This window comes from Panthera tigris, chromosome B3 (genome assembly GCF_018350195.1).
Source record: "Panthera tigris isolate Pti1 chromosome B3, P.tigris_Pti1_mat1.1, whole genome shotgun sequence".
Classification (NCBI taxonomy): domain Eukaryota; kingdom Metazoa; phylum Chordata; class Mammalia; order Carnivora; family Felidae; genus Panthera; species Panthera tigris.
The window spans coordinates 20,383,489-20,406,014 of NC_056665.1; the positions used below are offsets into that span (position 1 = coordinate 20,383,489).

Here is a 22,526-nt window from a genome sequence, read left to right on the forward strand (position 1 = left end):
TGAAAGATTTACATATATTTATATGCTGAGAGGAAAAACTGTCCCTTCTTTTCTTCTTCCTTCCATTCCTCAAAATTCTTAATCCCTCAAAGCAGTCCATCTCATGGGGACTTAGAAGAAAGAAAAATCTGATTAAAACTTTGCTCAGCCCAGCAGGGAGAACAGGGGAGCATTTGCTGACTCTGGGGTGGGGACAGGCGGGTGAGGGAGAGGGCTTTCTTGGCCCCCTTGGTCTTATCCAGTGTCGCAGGCCCCTGAGTGAGTTGAAGTTTCTCCTTCAACTTCCATGCTTTTTACCCAGGGCTGACACCCAGGCAGCCTACAGCCCAGGACACCACCTCTGAGAGCCAGGCCAGCAGGGAGCCATGACACCATTTCCTAAGTGAGCCTCCTGCCTGGCCCACAGGGGAGTGAGGTAAGTGGCCATGCATGCTGGTTTTTCCAGATTCCATTAGAGCAAAACAGTCATAGCCGAATTCTCTGAACATACACACAGCAACTGGACCTGGGTCCCCATGTCCCAGGAAATGGGACAAACTTGCAGGTCAACCTACCCCCAATTCTGCCTGTGAAAGCGTGCACTTAATGATAAGCCTTCACAAAATGGCACCTGTGGGCCACGTGTGGTAACTTCTGATCAACCTCAGTGTTCCAGTGGCTAAAAAACTCCAGTCATCCTGGATAACTGGAATTTCCCAGATTTGATTTGATTTTTAAGAAGGGGAAACAAAAAGAAGGCAGCAGTGTTTTTCTTAAATTTTCACCTGGAAATCTTTGAACTTTATGGGGTGGTTAAGGACCCTTTGAAAAGCTTATGACTGACTTCTTCAGAAGAGCAGGACCTTAAAAGAAACACTTGAGGCCGCACGAATGATGTGGTGAGGTCTCCTCAGAACCTCACAAAGCCATGGTGGGTGCTGCATCCACTGCCAAAGCTGATGCCACTGTGGGTGGCATTCGAGGAAGATGGGGCTCCTCTGGGACACCAAATGCTGCCTTTGAAGGGGGCCACAGCCTCATGGCCTCGGAAGCTGGGAGGCTCGTTGGGGTCACCTGTCCAAACAGAGAGCCCACAAGGACCCCAGGGTGCATGAGGGGACTCATATCTGGAGCCAGCTTTTATGTTAAAAGGACTGTCTTTCTACCTGGTGAAATTTGAAATGTCGGAGCAGCAAATCAAACAAAAGCTGCCTTATTGACAAATGGAGAACAGCTTCCCATCTTAGTCTTCCATGGGTGTGAGGCCTTGGGCTGCTGAGTGTCCTCTGGGCCTGGGAGACAAAAGTCCTTGCCTTGCAGAACCCTTCCCTGGACCCCTGAGGAGGGCCCCAGTAATTTTGTGTCATCATTTTGTATTCTTTCAACTCTATTTATTTTGAGAGAGAGAGAGAGGGAGAGAGAGAATCCCAAGCAGGAGTTATGCTGTCAGTGCAGAGCCCTACGCAGGGCTTGAACCCATGAACTATGAGTACAAGACCTGAGCCCAAACCAAGAATCGAATGCTTAATGGACTGAGCCACCCAGGCGCCCCCTATATTCTTTTTCTTTCTTTTTTTTTTTTAACGTTTATTTATTTTTGAGACAGAGAGAGACAGAGCATGAATGGGGGAGGGTCAGAGAGAGGGAGACACAGAATCCGAAACAGGCTCCAGGCTCTGAGCTGTCAGCACAGAGCCCGACGCGGGGCTCGAACTCACGGACCGTGAGATCATGACCCGAGCCGAAGTCGGACGCTTAACCGACCGAGCCACCCAGGCGCCCCTATATTCTTTTTCTTTAAGAGGACTCCCTAGTCTTATAAACTCTGAGCCCCATAAATCTTTTTCAGAGTGTCGTGATTCAGTGTGGCTTTTACTATCGCAGAAGTTCCACAGAGCCTTGAATGAGTAAACCCAGTCCAGCAAGTTCGTAAAGTGGTGGTAGTGTGGGTCAGAGTACATGCCACCTCAAAGGGCTGGCCCTTGTCCACAAATACCTAGTCTCCCCAAAGACTTGACTCAGTAGGTCATCCCCAAACAAACCGGTGGCTGGGAATGGATGCTGGAACCCCCGTTCTGTGCTCCCAACTAAAGTCTTCACGCGGCCTGCTCGAGGGTCACTGCACTTCTAGCAGAGCAAGTCTGGCCCTGGTGCCCTGTCCAGGGACTCAGCACTTTTTTCCTGTCACCCACGTCGCCTCTCCCCTGCCTGCCAATCCCACTGCCGTCCTCTCCCCCCAGCCTCAGGCCCCCAATGTGGCTCTGTCTTGAAGGTGAATTCCACAGGCTGCATTTAGCCCAGATTAAAATTGCTGCAAAATGAGATATTCAAAATCTGCGTGTCGCTCAAGTTCAACACAAATGAGAGATGCAATCAAGTCCTTTATCTTGACAGCAGAGCTGACGTGGCTTTGCAGTCAGTGGCATCTGGAAGCTCTGCCTCGATGTGGCAAGAGCTTTCGGTGAACCCCGGGCTGGGCTGGAGTGACAGGTGCCCCAAGGGCTCCGCTCCTTGCCTCTTCCAGGCAGCGATTTCCAGGCTAGCACTTTCTTACTTTTGGCAGTGGGGGACGGGGATGAATGATGGGGAGCGCTGAAATCAGCATATCATTCAAAATGGGACGTACATGGGGAAGTGACTAGATCTCTGCTTCCCAAGGCCCTTCTGAGGAAGTTTCTAGAAGACCTGAAACGGGCCGCTCTGGGCCCTCCTTGAGCCGAGCAAGGCAGTGAGCAGCCTTCATCTCCTCCACGAGGAGCCTGACAGGAACCAGACAGGCCTCTGGGTCAGCCTTGCACGCGATGAGCAAGTTCCTTAAGATCCAAGTTTTCCTCCTGAAGTAGTTCTAGTGAAAAGTGTCTCGAGCCTCAACGCTGGTTTGTTCGCAGGCAACTTAACTCTGCTTTGGGTGCCAGTGAAAAAGCAGCGGGTGCCCTTCTGTGGGGGTGGCACTGGAGGGTGGGGGTTTGAGTGGGGGTGAGGCTGGGGGGTGGGCGTGAGGAGTGGGGGTGAGGCTGGGGGGTGGGGGTGGATGAGCATGAGTGATTGCGCAGATGTTTGTGTATAAACGTGAATGTGTGAGAATGTGTGTGAAAGTATGAGAGAATGTATGCATGTGTAAGAGAGTGGGTGAGAGGATATGTGTATGTGTGTGAGTGCAAAAGTGTGTGCCTGTGACAGAAAGGAGTTGTATGTACAAGAGAAAGCGTGCATGTGTGTGTGAGAATGCGTGTGATGGAGTGTATGAGTGTATATATGTGTGTGAGTGTGTAAATGTGTGTAAGAGTATGAGTGTGTGTGCGTGTGTGTGTGTAAAGCTGTTTCATTAACTGGAGAGCGAGGAGCCTGAGCCCTGGGGCCGGCTCACCCGAGGGAGGGAAGCGCCCGCACACATGGACACCAGGGTACCCGGGTGGTGCCTCCACTTCCTGCAGCCCTCCCTCTGCAGCCACCCTGCATACCAGGCTGGCTGGTACCTGGCGTCCTGATTCCAGCAAGTTCATCCTGAAATCCACCCAAGTATACTGGGCAATTTTTTTTTTGTCTCAAAAAAACACTTATTTTTCTGACTTCAAAATATGACACTTTGAATAAAAACGTAAACAAAAAAAATTACAGTGTGTGAATCCACTTCCTTCAGATACCATGGTTAATATTTTAGTCTATTTACACTGAGTTTTTTAATGCCCATTTTTATGACATGAGATCATAATGACTATATTGCTTATTAGCCCACATTTTCCCACTTTGTGACTTCAAGAATCTCCCCTGATACTAAATCTGCTTCTATTTTTAAAAATGTTTATTTATTTGAGAGAGAGAGTGACCGAGCAGGGGAGGTGCATAGAGGGAAAGAGACAAATCCCAAGCAGGCTCCACACTGTCAGTACAGAGCCTGATGTGGGGCTCAAACCCATGAACCATGAGATCATGACCTGAGTTGAAACCAAGAGTCAGACGCTTAACCGCCTGAGCCCCCCAGATGCCCCTGATATTAAATATGCTTCTAGACTCCAGTGTTCCTCACAAGATTCATTCATGTGGGCAGGTCATGATTCAACGAATTGAGTACATTTTTTTCTGTTTTATGAAAGTGTCTTCTATATATTCCTGAGGTAAATTCCTAGAAATTAAGTTACTGGGGCAAATATATAACCATTTAAGATTTTGGTTCCTGGAAATGTAAAGGATGAAATGTGAAATAGGTACTTGACCTACCATATAAACTTTTACTATTACAGAAATTGCTACTTAATCCTTTTTTTTCCTGTACCTCATGTCTAGAAACAGGGTCTCATCATAAAACAGTGTACACGAAGCAGGTTTGGAATGACCTCAAAACCGGCACAGCAGCTACATTTGTGTGCGTGGGTTTTTATCTGCCCCAGCTTTTTTTTAATTGATAATTTTTTTTCGATGTTTCTTCTTATACATTATTTATTAAGATAAAATTCACATATCATAAAATTCACTTTTAGGGTATTCTCTTCAGTGGGTGTGAGTATATTCACAGATTTGTGCAACTTTCACCACTATCTGATCCCAAACATTTTCTTCACCCTCAAAATTAACCTACACCCATTAGCACCTGCTACCCATTCCCCTTCTGGCCCAGCCCATGGCCACCACTAATCTACTTTTCGTCTCTGGAGTCGAAACATTTCGTATTAATGGCATCATAATATGTAGTCCTTTGTGACTGGCTTTTCTCACTTAGCATGGGGTTTTCAAGGTCCATCCATGTTCATGAATCGGCATTTCCTTCCTATTTACGGTCTTCTGTGTGTGGATATACCCCATTTTGTTTATCCACTCATCAGTTGATGAGCATCTAAGTTGCTTCCACTTTGGGGGTATTATAAAAATAATATTGCTATGAACATTCATGTACAAGTTTTTGTAGGGACACATTTTCATTTCTCTTGGGTCTATTCCTAGAAGCGGAATTTCTGGGTTACGTGGTAACTCCATGTTTAATTTTTTGAGGAACTGCCAAACTGCTTTCCGAAGTGGCCAAAAGTTTGGGTTCTCATTTTTGCTTTTATTTTTATCATTACTTTGCATGGCTGCTAGGTTCCTTTTTCCTGGACCAGCAATAGCAGATCACGGGGTATGCGCAGTCTACCTGGTTTTGCAGATCAATTGCTCCCTCTTCTGTTGCCAGAGTGAAGGGCACTTTCTTAAATAAATGACACCTTTTTCTTCTACCATATTTTGGGATGGTGCAATCTTGCTTCACGCTTGCGCTTAGTTTTTGCTATTTTCTTCTTCGCCTGCCCCTTAGGTGTGCCATAGACATGAGCAATGGGTGGTTTGGTTTTCTCTCCTTGCTCATCTGTACAATTTTTAGGAACATGGGTGGAGAGAGTCGAATTTCAACAGCTGCCATTGTCCTTTGGGACAGCCAAATGCATTATTTTTAGACAGTGGAAAATGCCATAGGGGAAAAAAAGCAGGCAGAGATGACAGAGCAAATCAGTATTCTACGTAGACAGGATGTAGTTACAGTTACCTTGTGTCCCTTAAAAAGATGTGTTGAAATCCTAACCCCTAGTACCTGTGAATCTGACTTTATTTGGAAATAAGGTCTTTGTAGATGTAGCTGAGGTCATACTGATTGGGGGAGGGGGTCCCCTAATCCAACATGACTGGTGTCCTTATAAGAAAAGGAGAAGGTACACCGATGTAAAGGGTAAACTCCAGGTGACAATGGAAGCAGAGATTGGGTGACTCATCTACAAGCCAGCATTCTGTTGGGGACCCCAGAAGCTAAGGGAAAATGTAGAACAGATTCTTGCCTTGAGCCTTGAGAGAGATCTTGGCCTGGTTTGACCCCTTGATTTTGGACTTCCGGCTCCAGAACCTTGAGGGAATCTGGTTCCCTCACAGTCACCCAGCTTTAAACCACCCAGTTGGTGCTTCCTGCAGCCTTAGCCAACTAATACTGACATCAAGCAAGGGCCATTCTACTGGCTTACTTCCCAGGGAAGAGCTTTTCCCTGCGGAGGGCACAGCCAGTGCAAAAGTTCTGAGACAGGAGTTTGCCTGGCAGGCTCAAGAAGCAGCAAGGAACCTAAGGCGATCACGACCAAGCTTAATGTGGCCACCATTCTCACTGTGCACTTGAAACCATCGTGTTTTACACCTTCCATTCACACCATGTTATTATATTAACGATCGTGCAATAAAACTGGGGGGAAGGGAAGCAGCAAGGAGGCTGGGGACAGAGCTCGCAGGGCAGCAGACTGGGGGGAACACCTGGCCACCCGCTAGGCTCGGCACCCAGAGGACTTCAGATCTGATTCCAGAAGGGCTAGAGGGCCGTTTTCAGCAGGGACAGTGCAGAGTTTCACGATGCAAACCGCCTACCTTTCCTGTGGCGAGCAGAAGCGACGAGACGAGTGGAAACAAGATGGCCACCGGAGGAAAAATGGTGGCTCTTGGGGCCACAGTCGGGCGGGAGGGGGCAGAAGTGGTGCGGGCGGGCGTAGCTGGAAAGTCAAGCCAACAATATCGCGATGGGTGGGATGTCGGGTGAGCGAGAACCAGAGGCCAGTCAGGCTGAATTTTTGGCCTGCACCGCTGACACCCTGGGGGAGATGGAGCCGGCTGTAGAGAAAGGAGAAAGACAATTTCGGGTTCGACGTGTTACGTCTGAAATGCCGATTAGACACAGCTTCTGTTTTCTCTCTAAAGAGGATTGAAACACGTTCCCGGCGTTTCTTAAATGCACACGCCTAGGCTTTGCAAAATGCAGATGGGTCATCGCTTGAACATTTAGACGTTCGGAACAGATCCCGTGATGCGCTTACCCATCCTGTTAGAGGAAGGGAGGGCGCCTGTGCCAGGAATGGCTGCGGGTCAGGCCTGTGCTGCTCAGGGAGACAGACTATGCTCAGCCGGCGCTCCCGCGGCCTGTCAGCGCAGTTCCCCACAGACTCTATGCCTTTAATGGCAGCTTTTTATAGCGCAATCCAGTTTCCTCCCATGAGGAGGGAGTCGGAGGGGTGTAAGTGTTCCCTGGAGGGTCTCCATTATCCCCAGCAGGAAAGCAAGTGGTAGCAACCCATGTTGTGTGCCCCCCACAGCGAATGATCTGTGTCACCCCTTTTAGAGAGAACCTTTTCATCTAGGGGGAGCACAACAGTTAGTTAAGAGAGAGAGAGAGAGAGAGAGAAGGAGACCAGGATAGTTGAGCAATATTTGCATTTTGGCTAGATTGAAAGTACTCAGCAGCTGCTCTGTAAGCGGTGTTTGAGGCATTAAGGCCGCTGTGTGTGTGTTTATATTGAACTAGGCTCTGCTTATAGAGAATTCATCATACCGAGCCCAGAGCACAAAAACAGGCTCTAAGAGAGTGGAAGATGCAGGAGAGAAAGGGCATGAGGTAAGGCAGTGTCCCTGTGGAGGTCAGAGGCTGGGATCCAGTGCCCTGGGAAGGGCTGGGGTGTGACTCACTGGCAGGACAAGGAGAAGATGGAAGGGTGGGCGCAGATATGGGGGGGCTCAGAGCAAGTTCCCAAACCAATGGCTGAAACTTTTTCTTTGAAGTAGGAAGGGAGAATGAGAATCAAGGGCTTCAGGAAACCAAAGACTTGAAATAGTCACAGCAGAGGATGGTAGAGGGAGCTGACTTGGGGGCACCTTAGGTTTGCGGGGCATGCGGCATCCCTGCTGAAGGTGAGATTTCTCTCTGGCAGTGCCCCACAGTGCTGGTATATAAAGACAGGTAGATGCTGGTCCATTTAGCTCAGGTTTACCCAGGTAAGTATAAAAGGATAAAGGCACAAGGGAGTTCCAAATGTTGGCGAGAAGACCCCAAGATTGGTTGAGCAATTTGTCAGTGTAGCCCAACTGTGATAACCATCAAAATGCCCACGTTTTAGTGAGTTAACACTACAAACTAGATTTCACAGCCCAGTCTGGGGTCAGGTCAGTGGGACACTGACAGCACCCAGCCTGAGCACGGGGAAGGAACACCAAGTACTGTGGGTCAGACAGAAGTGGAGGCAGCATGGCCTCATCTAGCTGCAAGGGATGCTAGGAAATTGTTGGGAAAAGTTGTATGTGTATGTTGTATGTTGGGAAAAGGGGGAAAGGGGGTTTGCCAACAGCTTCCGTCTCAGCTGTTCTTGATGAGATAGACCATGGAATCCAATGGCACAAAGGGAGACGGGGAAGTGAGAAAGCACCATAGGAGTTAGAAGAAAAAGAATCTCTTCCCACTAGAGGAAAGTATGGCAGGTTTGAAAAACAACCTGGAGCGCTGCCCAGACCTGCTGGGACAAAGCAGCTGTGGGCTCTCCACTTTGGTGCGGGGAAGTTCAAAGAGACTGAGAAGCCATCAAGCAGGCTTTGGCAGATGAAAAAAGGAGGTAAAGTTTGGCATCACAGCTGCAGCCCCCAAACCAAGGATTACTCCCCACCTTTGAGATGCAGAATGACCACGTGTACATTAACACACTTGTCCTTAGTTCTAGTCAGACTGTCACCATAGCTTCAAGAAAATATGGCCCTTAACTTTTATAGTGTAAAAGAATTCACATGTAAGAATTCTTTAGATTTTAAAATATTTTTAAGTCAATAGGCGCTGATTGGCAAAATGTAAGGCTACCCCCTGTATCCAGTGCTGTTACTAAAAATGATTCTTAGAAATGACTCCCTCTCATTCTCCCCGTATCCCTGTGAAGCACACTGAACATGTGTGTGACAGATGGAGAGGCTGAGGCTCAGAGTATTAGGACTCAGACCTGTGCCCATGGAGGTTAAGAACTCCACTGAGCTGGGCAGAGGTCGAGGCAATTATGGATCTACGAGAGGGTCAATCTTGTGGATGGAGTGGGCAGCAGGGGCAGACAGAGAGAGATGTGCTGGAAGGTCTGGATGGAGTACCCACCCCCATGAAGGGAAGCAAAACTCCCCCCTTCCAGGCCAGGCAGCAGAGCCTAAGCCAGTAAAAGTGGCCCTGTCACAAGTGTCACAAAGCCCAGGCAGTGCCATGAAGAGGATGGCCCATGAATATCACTATGCCGGGACATGTGTTACCCTATTAAAAAAATTGTTTTTATTTCAGGATACATCTTCACAAATCTGATTTTTATTTAGTTTTTGATTTAGTTTTCTTTTCCTTTTTATTTTAGGAGGAGGGAGGGGGAGAGAGAGAGAGAGAGAGAGAGAGAGAGAGAGAGAATCCTAAGTAGGCTCCACACTCAGCACGAAGTCCGATCTGGGGCTCGATCCCACAACCCTGGGATCATGACTTGAGGCAAAATCAAGAGTCCAACACTCAACCAACTGAGCCACCCAGCTGCCTCACAAATTTGACTTTTTAAAAAATACACACAATAAGCAGGAAAACCAAAACTATGACTCAGTTGTCTTTTTGACCTATCTACTGGTTCTTCTTTCTGGAGGCTCCATATTCCCAAGTAACCAGAGTAGGGGATCTTTGTGAGCATTCAATCAGGCATCTATATTTTCTTTAGGTAAATAGTGTTCTGATCTAAGTAGATGTGGACACGGAAAAAACATCCATGTTTTAAAGGTTAACGAATGTGTCATTGCTCACATTTGTATTCAAATACTTTTTACACTAGTTTAACAATGGTGCTGAGAGTATCCATTAACAGTGAAATGGAGACTGTAAGCCATTAATGGTTTTATGACTTCTGTGTATTACAGCCATGGAGTCTTGTAAATTTGTGTACATGTGTATAGCTCATTAAATGTTCTACTGAATTGTAATATTCAGCTTAATATTAGGTTGTTTATAGTCAGGTTTTAAAGTAAAATCTCAAAGACAAATTAGGTCAGCTAAATTAAAACACAGGGAGGGTGTCTGAATTCTATTATATAACCTTTCTTCTTCTCAAAGGATATAATTCTCTGCATTCTTCTGAATGGAATTTTAATTTCCTTTTTCAATTAAAACACTAAAGAACACTTTTGGCTTTGTTTGCAATTTACATTAAAAAAAGGAATTCTTTACAAATCAGTGAAAAAAGAAAATGCTGCCTTTATGACCTACCATACTCTTTTTTTTAATGTTTATTTATTTATTTGAGAGAGAGGGATAGCATGTGAGCATAAGTGGGGGTGGGGCAGAAAGAGAGGGAGAGGGAGAGAATCCCAAACAGGTTCCTCACTGTCAGTGCGGAGCCCACCACAGGGCTCTGTCTCGTGAACTGTGAGATCATGATCTGAGCCAATATCAAGAGTTGGATGTTTAACTGAGCCACTGAGCCCCGCCCCCATGACCACATTCTTAATCCATCTAAATATTAATGTTTCACAATAGGTTTGTTTATTTATTTATTTATTTATTTATTTATTTATTTTAATGTTTATTTATTTTTTGAGAGAGACAGAGCATGAGTGGGGAGGGGCAGAGAGAGGGTGAGATGCAGAATCCAAAGCAGGCTCCAGGCTCCACAGTGTCAGCACAGAGCCCGATGCGGGACTCAAACTCATGGACCTGACTGTCAGGAGATCATGACCTGAGCCGAAGTCAGATGCCTGACTGAGCCACCTAGGCACACCCCAGAATAATTTTAATAACTGGATTCTAATGGCAAAAGACAGAAATAAACAAACATTAAAAACTTTTACATGCAAGTGTGTATTTGCACAATTTGTCAACAAGAAATATGAAGAAATACTGATTGAATTTGTTCATTACTTCAAAATGTAATTTAATTTTAAATTAGGAATACATTCCGTACTTCAAAAGGTATATATCTAAAAGGCATATAATAGAATGCTCCTTACAGCATGGTTTATAATACTTCAAACCAGAAACAACCCAAATGTCCCGCAGTAGCACATAGATAATTATAGTGTGATATATTCATGCAGTGGAATATCATATAGCAATAAAAAATGAACAACTACTTATGCAGCAACGTGGATTCCTGCAGCCATAATGTGGAGGGAAAGAAACCAGTAATAAAATTATCCATATGATTCAGTATGATTCTATTTCTGTGAAGTTCCAAAAAAGGCAAAACTAATCCATGGTGTTAGACATATGATAGTTGTTACTTTCAGGGAGGAGAAACAGGACAGTGTTTGGACAAAAGCATCCCTTCTGGGGTGCTAGTTATGTTCTATTTCCTGATTGGGGTAGTGGCTATCCAGCTATGCTATTAAAGAAAGAAGGGCTACTTTGTTATTAAAATGTGAGTGCTGCATTTATGGATTTCACTGACTGGTTCCCCAAGGGGAAAAATCAGGGATTTTACATGCTAGAAAAGAGAGGTTCATTATAGTTTTGCCAATTATGGATTGCAGCTTGTACTGAGGATTGGCCGGGAGGAGTCCCTATGGATGTATATCTTTGTGTGAAGCCCATCTTGTTCTGTAGCCCAAGAATTAGGTTGGGTGACCCTAACAGAAGTCATTCAGACTCTTGGTTGTTTATCAGCTTTTCTAGTGCACTGCTCAAAGTTTACTTATTAGCTTATTTATCAAAGTCATTTATCAGCTTGGGCTGGTTAGAACAGCATTCAGATTTGATAAATGCCAGGCAAGTGTTGCAATGATTGTAAAGTTGTTCTTTCACAAGCACTTTCTAGTGGCCCTGCCTTACTCAGGGATAAAAAGTTGAACTCAAAGGATAAGAAAATTATCAAGGCTTTCTTATCCATATTAGGTTCAGATCAGTTTTGAGTATTGTATCAAATAGATTTTTTTTGTTTTATTTATCTGTTTTATATTTAATGAGGGGTGATGTATACACAGGACAATTCTTTCTTATTAGTATACAGTTCTCTGAGATGTGACAATCACACATAGTTGTGTAACCACTGCTACTACCACCCACACAATCAAGATGCACAAAGATCCCCTCACCCATAAAAATTACCCCCTTTCCTAATTCTCAGTCGTTGGAAACCCATGATTTATTTTATTTCCCTATAATTTTGCTTATTTTAACATGTCATATGTCTTTAAAAAATTTTTTTTAACATTTATTCATTTTTGAGAGACAGAGCATGAGTCGGGGAGGGGCAGAGAGAGAGAGGGAGACACAGAATCCGAAGCAGGCTCCAGGCTCCAACGAGCTGTCAGCACAGAGCCTGACACAGGGTTCCAACCCACAAACCGTGAGATCATGACCTGAGCCGAAGTCGACCGCTTAACCGACTGAGCCACCCAGGTGCCACAATGTCATATGTCTTTTGAATCTGACTTCTTGCATACAACATAAGGCATCTGAGATTCATCCCTGTTGTGTTTATCAGTAATTCAGTCCCTTTTTTTTTTAAAAGTAGGTTCCATGCCCAGCACAGAGCCAAATGTGGGGCTTGAGCTCACGACCCTGAGATCAAAACCTGAGCTGAGATCAAGAGTCAGATATTTAAAGGACTAAACCACCCAGGCACCCCAGTATTTTATTCCTTTTTATAGCTGGGTTGTGTTCCATTATACTGATGTACCACAATGTGGTTATGACCTTTCCCCAGTTGATGAGCAAACAGGAGATTTCCAGTGTTTGGTGATTATGAATAAAACGGCTTTAATCACTTGTATGCAAATAAAGGTAAGTTTTCATTTCATTTGGGTAATACCTAGGAGTAGGATTATTGGGTCATATAGTAAGTATATGTTTACCTTTATAGGGAACTGACAAGCTCTTTCCCAAAGTAGCTGCCCCGTTTTGCTTTCCCACCAACAATGTGTGGGAGTAAGTTGTACTGCATCCTCACCAGCAATTGTTATTGTCCAATTCTTAGAATTTCAGCCATTCTAATAGGTGTGCAATGGTATCTCATTGTGGTTTTGTTTTGTTTTCTCTAGTGGCAAATAATGTTGGGCATCTTTTCATTTTTTGTATTGATCCAAATTTCTGTCTGCTATCAGAATTCTTCTACCTTAAAAACTTCCTTTAACATTTCTTATAATGTAGATCTGCTAGTAGTGAATTCCCTCAATTTTTGTTTGTCTGAAAAAGCTTATATTTCTCCTTAATTTTGTAAGATATTTTCATTGGGTATATATAGCATTCAGACATGAGAGTTCTGTTCTTTCTGCACTTTAAAAATGTTCCATTGTCTCTTGGCCTGTATAGTTTCTGAGGAGAATCTACTGTAATTCTTACCTATTTTCCCTTTATCTTGTGTATTTTTTCCCCTCTGGCCTCTAAGATACTCTCTCTCTCTCTCTCTTTCTTCTTGTATTTGACTCTTTGAATATGATGTGTTTAGATGGATGGTTTTGAGGAAAGGCAGTATTTATCTTGCTTAGTATTCAACAAGCTTCTTGCATCTGTGGTTTATTTCTTTCATTATTTCTATAAAAATCTCAGCCATTCTGTCTTCAAATATTTTTTATGTCCCTTTCTCACTCTCGTCTCCTTCTGAGATTCATATTATATAGTGTTAGACTGTTTGATATTGTCTCACAGCTTTTGGATTGTCCTCTTTTTTTTTTTTTCCTGTTTGTGTTTTGATTTGGGTAATTTCTGTTAACCTCTTTTCCAGTTGATTGATCCTTTCTTCCATGGTGTCAAGTTTTTTTTTTTTTTTGAAAGTTTATTTGTTTATTTTGAGAGAGTGAGAAAGAGAGAGAGACAGTGCAAGCAGGGGGGAGAGAGAATCCCAAGCAGACTCTGTGCTGATAGCAGACTATTCTGCTGATAACGCAGAGCCTGACATAGGGGTCAGTCTCACTAACTGTGAAATCATGACCTGAGCTGAAATTAAGAATTGGTCACTTAACCAACTAGCCACCCAGATGCCCCTGGTGTCAAGTCTTCATGAGCCTATTCAGGCATTCATCATTTGTTTTAACCATGTTTGCTTTATTCTCAATTCCTATTTGATTCTTCCTTACAGTTTTTACTTCTTTGCTGAAATTCCTCATCTTTTTTGCATATTGTCAACTTTTCCATAAATCTTTAACATATTAATTGTAGTTATTTAAAATTTCCTATCTGATACTTACAACATCCAGTCATATCTAAATCTGCCTTTGTTCATTGCGCTGTCTCTTGAAAGGAGTTTGCTCTTTCTTGACTTTTTGTCTTGCAATTTCTGGTTGAAATCCAGACATGGTGTATTGCTCAGTAAAGGCTGAAGTAAATGGTATTTGCACTGAAATAGGAATGGGAACATCTTCTTCTACTAGGCATTTAGGGTTGGAAGTTTAGTCAATATAAGCAGTAGCCTGGTTTGGTTTATCTTGTTTCTATGGTTACTCTCAGTACACCTCGGGCTTCAAAATTCTCTGGTTTTACCTTATGCATAGATTGGGGCTGTGATGACAGAGTTTTTCTCTTGTTCCTGTTACATTCTCAGCTTTATGTTTTTCCTATGGTCCCATGCTTCAAAGAGGATATATGGAAGAAGCTAAGGACACAGAGAAGCATGAAGAATTGGGGCCATCACACTCTATCATAGGTACCAATCTCTCAGAAGTTGTATTTATTAGAATTGCTTTAGAATCTTTTTGATTCAGGATCATGATGTTTGATGAGATGTAAGTATGCTACAGCATTTTAGAACCTGTTTATATATAATTTGACAACCCTACTGATTAGAAACAGAGGTAGAAAATGCATAACTAATATTTACAAAGCACTCTTCCTTTTGCCAAATTCAGGCCATGTGAAAAGATCCTATGGTACATTTTGTCAGATTTTGGATAACCAGTTGGCTTTTTCTTGAGTTTTATGTAAGGAACTCTCATTTATCCAGTTTTAACAGGACGTTTAGCCAGCAAGCAAATATTGCCTTATCATCCTAGTGTATAATCTAAAGCATTTCTGTTATCTAGCATCACTTCATCAAGAAAGTTCAGGCTTCAAGTTTCTTGGATTGGCTTCCTCTGCCTTCTGTAATATATATATATATATATATATATATATATATATATATATAAACTCATACATATAACATGTTAATATACATTTTATATATTTATATATGTTATATATATATATATATATATATATATGTATATAATATATAATATATATAATTTCCCCAAGTGACCAATGTTGACCCATAGGCAGGGACATCTCTATGCCCCTATTCAGTAGGAAGAAGTTACAGAAAAGAAGACCTTCCACCTTCAGCAACCTTAAAGATTTAAGGGTCAAAATTGTTCACAGGGGAATGATGAGGGAAACAAAGGTAGAAAGAAATGTAGATAAAATGAAATTTCCTTATTGTGCAACCCATTGACAAATACTTGAGGCAGGCAGAGTATGATATTCTTACAGGAACTCCCAACTGTTTTAATGTTATCATCATGATGATGAGCATAAGATCTTTATGGGAACATGTCTTAAAGAGATTAAAAAGCATAACATAATTCATAGTATATTAAGTATCAACAAGGTTAACTTACAAAAATAAATCAGTATCTATAAGGATTAGACACAGAAGTGGAAAGCATAAAGAAAAAGAGTTTAAAAAGAAGGAAGTAAGGGGAGAAAAATAGTGGTTTTGGGTATTTAGTCTTGTTATGGTGATCTTGGGTAGAAGCTGTCTACGTCAAGTATTCATCAGCTTGGTTCAAAGTACTTGGGTAGCTACTGTCAGCCATAAAGTAGTTTACTTCATCTGGATGTAAATTTAAGGCTCAGTTTGAGACAATATTCCCAGTTGTCCTCTACTATCAAATCAATTTCTATGACCTTCTTTTGCATAGGAGATAGACACATGGATCCAGAATAAACTCTTTGTAGTTTTATGACAGTATCTGTTGTTAACATGCCTTCATAGGATCCTTTCCAGCATTGTACCAGAGAAGATTTCCAATTGGTGTCTTTTCCAGAATACTTAGTACCTAGGTTGAAGCAGTGAAGAGGTTCTAAAGGTGAAATTTTTGAAAATCCAGCTTGCACCCATGGAAGATAAGAGTAACTATTGAATTTCATTTTGACAGCACTTAGCTAGATCTGTATGATGCAAGGTCAAATCAGCGATGTGTGCTAAGACTTACAGGTGCATAGTCTTCTAGTTATTGTCTCAGAAGTTTATAGTCTATGGGTTTCAGAATGGGCTGACCTGATGGCCACTAGGGGTAAAATTCTCAGCCAGGGATGTTCAAGAGTTTCAGAGAACTTGACCAATTTCAGTTTTTTCCCCTTAATTTAGAGCTTAGATTTGACTTATTTTTTATTTTTATTATTTTTATTACATTATATTTATTTATTATATACTATTCATATTTTTGCATTGACTTGCATTATAAAATCAAATTTGTTTAAATAGGGGTACTTGAGTGGCTCAGTCAGGTAAGTGTCTGACTTTGGCTCAGGTCATGATCTCACAGTTTGTGGGTTCGAGCCCTGTGTCAGGCTCTGTGCTGACAACTCAGAGCCTGAAGCCTGCTGTGGATTCTGTGTCTCTTTCCCTGCATCTCCCTGGCTCATGCTCTCTCTCTCTCTCTCTGTCTCAAAAATAAATAAACAGTAAAAAAAAATTTTAAATAAAATAAATTAAATCTGTTTAAATAAAATAATGTTCAGCTCTAATAAATCTATAAAAATGCAGTAAATGTTTAAAACAAACCATCAAAATCTTAGAGGAGAACACAGGCAGCAACCTCTTTAACCTTGGGAGTAGCAACTTCTTACTAGACATGTCTCTGGAGGCAAGGGGAACAAAAGCAAAAATGAACTACTGGGACTTTATCAAGATAAAAATCTGCACGACAAAGGAAACAATCAACAAATTTCAAAGGCAGCCTATGTAATGGGAGAAGATATTTGCAAATGACATATCTGATAAAGGGTTAGTATCCAAAATCTGTAAAGAACTTACCAAATTCAACACCCAAAACCAAATAATCCAGTGAAGAAATGGGCAGAAGACATAAAAAGACACTTTTTCCAAAGATGAAATCCAGATGGCCAGCAGATACATGAAAAGATGTTCAACATCACTCATCATCAGGGAAATACAAATCAAAACTATGATACCACCTGATAACCTGTCAAAATGGCTAAAATGAACAACTCAGGCAACAACAGATATTGGCGAGGATGTGGAGAAAGAGGAACTTCTTGCACTGCTGGTGGGAATGCAAACTGGTGCAGCCACTGTGGAAAATGGAATGGAGATTTCTCAAAAAGTGAAGAATAGAACTACCCTATGACTCAGCAATTGCACTACTAGGTATTTATCCAAAAGATATAAAATACCGATTTGAGGGGGCACATACACCCCAATGTTTATAGCAGCATTATCATCCACAGCCAAATTATGGAAAGAGCACAAATGTCCATCAATTGGTGAATGGATAAAGAAAGATGTGGTATGTAAGTATATACAATGGAATATTAATCAGCCATAAAAAAGAATGAAATCTTGCCATTTGCAATGTTGTAGATGGAGCTAGAGTGTATTATGTGACACAAAATAAGTCAGTCAAAGATAAATATCATATGATTTCACTCATATATGGAATTTAAGAAACAAAGCAGATAAAATAGGGGAAAGGAACAAAAAGAGATGCTGGCAAACTATAAGAGATTCTTAACTATAGAGAACAAACTGAGGGTTGATGGAGGGGAGGTGCTGGGGGATGGGCTAGATGGGTGATGGATATTAAGGAGGGCACTTGTTGTGTTGAGCATTGGATGTTATATGTAAGTGATGAATCACTAAATTCTACTCCTGAAACCAATATTACACTATATGTTAAGCAACTAGAATTTAAATAAAAATTTGAAAAAAACATTTAAAAATGATAAATAAGAAAAATCAACACGAATCCAATGACATTTATTTTTTAAAAAAAATTTTTTTAATGTTTATTTACTTTGACAGATAGAGAGAGAGAGACAGAGCATGAGCGGGGGAGGGGCAGAGAGAGAGGGAGACACAGAATCTGAAGCAGGCTCCAGGCTCTGAGCCGTCAGCACAGAGCCCAACACGGGGTTCGAACCCACAAACCGTGAGGTCATGACCTGAGCCAAAGTCGGTTGCTCAACCGACTGAGCCACCCAGGTGCCCCAACATTTAAATATCACACTATTCCCCACAAAAGAGTTCAATGCAAAATAGGTGTTGCCTGACATTCAGTTTGTGTCTTTATCTTTATTCTCAGACAAATATTTTCTCTTAAGACTAATGCTTTAACTGTTCCTTGTAAAGATATTTAATTTATTCAATAATTCATTCATTATTTGCATTATCATCTATGACTGATCATAAGTAATTAGCTATTATCTTTCTAAAATTTTAGGTTAGGAATCATTATTATATTTATTAATAAAAAATACCCTTAATTTTAAAAATGTCATTATTTCTTGTACTCTTTTTAAGTAGTTTGTTTTACTGAGTGTTTTGTGGATTAAAAATAAATAAATATTTCTATTTCCTAAGTTGATGAGATCTATGCAGCTCTTTATTATACCAGATATTAAAACCTTAAAAGTTAATCCTCATCATCATTGAAAATTTTTATAGGGGTCAATTGTACCACACTTATATTTGTAGGATATTTTGCCCAGCTGCGCAATCCAGAGTAATGCAACTCAAAGAAACCAGACTGTAAATTAGTATCTGTGTCTAACTGATACTGATACTTTTTTTTTCAACCTGTATAATTGATCTTCCAAGGCATACGGAAAAGGAATACAATATTTAACTTTAGCAGGATTGCTAAAGTATTGGCAACCAACCAATGCCCTGTAAACACTTTTATTTTGGCAATGGTCCACAAGGTTAACTTCTAGAGAAGTTACAATGAACTTCCCGATACAATGAAACAACTCAAGACAACTAGACTATATAATAATTTTGAGAGAAAATATATAAATTAATACTTGTTTATAATTACTTACAAAATGTATGTATACTACAATTGCTACAGACAATAAGGTACATACCCTTTAGAAAACACAATTGGTCACATATTGTTCTTTTTAGAAATAGTCATATATGTTGGGGCGCCTGGGTGGCTCAGTCGGTTAAGCGTCCGACTTCAGCTCAGGTCACGATCTCGCGGTCCGTGAGTTCGAGCCCCGCATCGGGCTCTGGGCTGATGGCTCAGAGCCTGGAGCCTGCTTCTGATTCTGTGTCTCCCTCTCTCTCTGCCCCTCCCCCGTTCATGCTCTGTCTCTCTCTGTCTCAAAAATAAATAAAAAACATTAAAAAAAATTAAAAAAAAAAGAAATAGTCATATATAAATGGAAATAGACATTTTAGCATCAATTCTTTGTTTTAAGTTTATTTATTTATTTTGAGAGAGAGAGAGAGCAGAGGAGGGGCAAAGAGAGGGAAAGAGGGAGAATCCCAAGCAGGCTCTGCACCATCAGCACAGAGCCTGATGCGGGGCTTGAACTCAAAAACTATGAGATCACAACCTGAGCTGAAGTCAGATGCTTAACTGACTGAGTCACCCAGGCACCCCCATTTTTGTTTTTTTTTAAGCATCAATAGGTTTGATTAGCAAATATCATCCATGTAGGTATGACTGCCAAATCACGAGCCAAACGAAGTATGCCTTTGATTCTAATCATTATTGTAACTTAATAAACTGTAAATTATATCATGACTTGTAATCCCTATACACTACCAGAATTTGTAATATATGGCCATTCTAACTCACAACCCTGAGATCAAGTGTCAGATGCTCAACCAACTAAGCCAGCCAGGCGCCATATATGGTGATTCCAAAAAACACCCCTCAAAAACAAAAAACAAAACAAACAAAAAAAACCCCACAACACCATGTGCACACCAGTAGGTTTTCCAAACCTCCCAACAGAGATATTTTTCTTTAAATGTTCAAGTACTTCATCATATCTGTGTGAACAAATCCTGGTGCAACAATACTCACTCTAATTTTCTTTCTTGTTACCTTTAGTAAGAATATGTGAAAATCCAACTAATCCTCCTTTACCAGTGCTATGCACAGACTGGCCAGAGTTGCCTTTTAAACCAAATATGTGCTATATTAACAAGAGGCCTTCTTGGTTGTTGAATCATAGTCTTCATGGCAGCTTTACAAGTCAGCATGGAACCCAAGAGATTAGTATGAGCTGAGATGTCATATCTTCAGGCTTTGTTCTTGCTAAAAGGCTATCCTGTTCATTCTAGCTGCATTTACCAAGAAATAAACTCGATCTAAGTTTTTCTCCATCTCTTCAAATGTATTTTGAACCTCATGTTTTTTGGCAGCATCATAGCTAAATACCAAAAGATCTCCACCAAGGTCACCAGGGCCAGTGGCTTTGGCCACTTCCAGATTCCTGGAAATGATGGCCAATCAGTAGCGTTTCTGGGCCATTAATTGGGCCACTGCCCTGCCAATGTTCTGGGAGCCTCCTGTGCATCTTGGACCTGTCCATCTTGCACACTGTCCATCTTGGACCTCAGAATCACAAACTCAGAGGGAAGAGGTCTAGGAGTGGCAGCTCCCTTCCAGATTCCCTCGGTTCTAAAAAAGCCAAAGTGCCACAAAAAGCTACCATTGTACACCTCCTCCTACTGCCACCCCAATATAAAGTTTTTGATAGCTGCATTTTACCTCTACTTTTCTCGGAAACTGTGGTGAGTAAGAGCAATAAGATTTTTGATTAAACGAGAACACCTTACCAAGTCCCTTTATGACTGTCCCAGTACCTAGGGAGTTGGGATGGTATCCCCCAGGTGGGAAAATTACTGTCTAACAATTTGTGTAGTTATTTCAGTGCTTGGAGTAGCTTTTCTGCTAGAGAAGTCTTCACCATCCAGAGACTTTATAAATGATCGCAAGTACATATTCATAATCTTGTGACTTGGGTAACTGGATAAAGCCCATCTTTATGTGTTCGAAAGTCCTCTGGGATATGGCTCAGACCCATATGTATCCCACTTTTTAAGTTTTATTTTTTCCTGGGTTATGATGGTACAGATGAGGCCTAAGCCCTCCACATCTCTACCTACCAGTGAGAAATTTCCCCACAAACTCTTATTCATGGTGGAAGCAGTATTTTTACATTTTGGTCAAACTTTACCTCGTTTTTTGGGTGCAACCACATGGCATCTTAGCTGCATTAGAAACCATTGAAATGGACAGAACAACTTTATTTTAGCAAATGTTTCTTTTGTTTCTGAATATGAGGCTGAATATCCTATGTCTGAAACAGACTTTATGCATAAATATATTCATTTTCTTACATTCGTCTCATCATAAATGAGTTCTCTCAGCAAGGCCAAAAGTGCCACTTATTTTGTTTAATGATCTGCCAGTGCATTCCCTTCACCTTCTTTTTTTTTTTTTTTAAATGTTTATTTATTTATTTTGAGACAGAGAACAAGCATGAGTCAGGGAGGGGCAGAGGAGAGAGAGTCCCAAGCAGGCTCCATGCTGTCAGCACAGAGACTGACTTGGGGCTCAGTCTCATAAACCGTGAGATCATGACTTGAGCTGAAATCAAGATTTGGATGCTTAACAGACTGAGTCACCCCAGGTACCCCACCCTTTCCCCTTCTTTATAATTGCTCTTACTATGTGCCTTAATGGCTATTAATTCCACCACTTGGGCTGACCCAGCTTTGGTCAGTTTTATACAAACTCTTACACAGTTTTATGTAGTCTCTGTCTAACCTCGATGGTATTGACCTCAATCATTTAAAAAGAACATTTGTTCTGGTTGCCTGTGTGGCTCAGTTGGTTAAGCATCTAACTTCAGCTCAGGTCATGGTCTCGTGGTTCATGGGTTTGAGCCCCGTGTTGGACTCTGTGCTGACAGCTCAGAGCCAGGAGTTTGCTTTAGATTCTGTGTCTGCCTCTCTCTCTGCCCCTCCCCCGCTTGCTTTTTGTCTGTCTTTCAAAAATAAATACACGTTCAAAAAAAGTTAAAAACAAAACAAAACAAGGAACATTTGTTCCCCATTCCATAGGGTAACATCAACTCAATCTTCCTCTTGGACACTCAATTTTACAGTTGCTGTTATATAGACATGAGGGTCTCCTTCATCAAGTAGTGGAAGCAACATGGCAGGATTAAGATTATAACAGTGACAAATGGTCACACAAGAGACAAACAATAGGGGTCAGTCCTAGTTAATCGGTTGACTGAGCAATGCTGGATGTTGCTTGTTAGTAATCAGGACTGAACAGCATGTAGAACCTATGAAGTTAGTGGTGTGGCAAGGATGTATCCACAGATGCATCTACCAGTTTTGCATCCATGATCATGGCACATAACAGGAAGGAAGACACTAGCCATTGAATCTAGAAAAATATGTAAACAGAAAGTGGTTCTTCCCATGTTGTTGAGCCAAAGCCTCTATAATTGATACCTTCCTGCCAACCCTTTTTTTGCTTCAGCACAAGGAAATGTACAGAAAGGACATAAGATGTGCTTTCTTTGTTTTTGTTTGTTTGTTTGTTTTTGTTTTTGTTTTTATTCCAGTAGACCTGGGGTTGCGGTCTCCTGTAATTTAGATTTCAAAGTGACAAAGTCAGTTCCAGCTTTTCAACTAAATTCTGGCCACCTATTTTTGGTTAAGTTCTTGAGGGAGTCAAGTTAGTCTGGAAAAGTTGGGAATCCATAGCCTAAACTTAATACCTCTTAAGTTTTGCAAATCTTACCAATTTCT

General features: G+C 41.6%; 1 pseudogene; it reads right to left on the reverse strand.

Moving 5' to 3' along the window:
* Nucleotides 1-6,716: 6,716 nt before the first annotated feature.
* Nucleotides 6,717-21,920, reverse strand: LOC102954630 (annotated as a pseudogene).
* Between the last annotated feature and the right edge of the window lie 606 nt (nucleotides 21,921-22,526).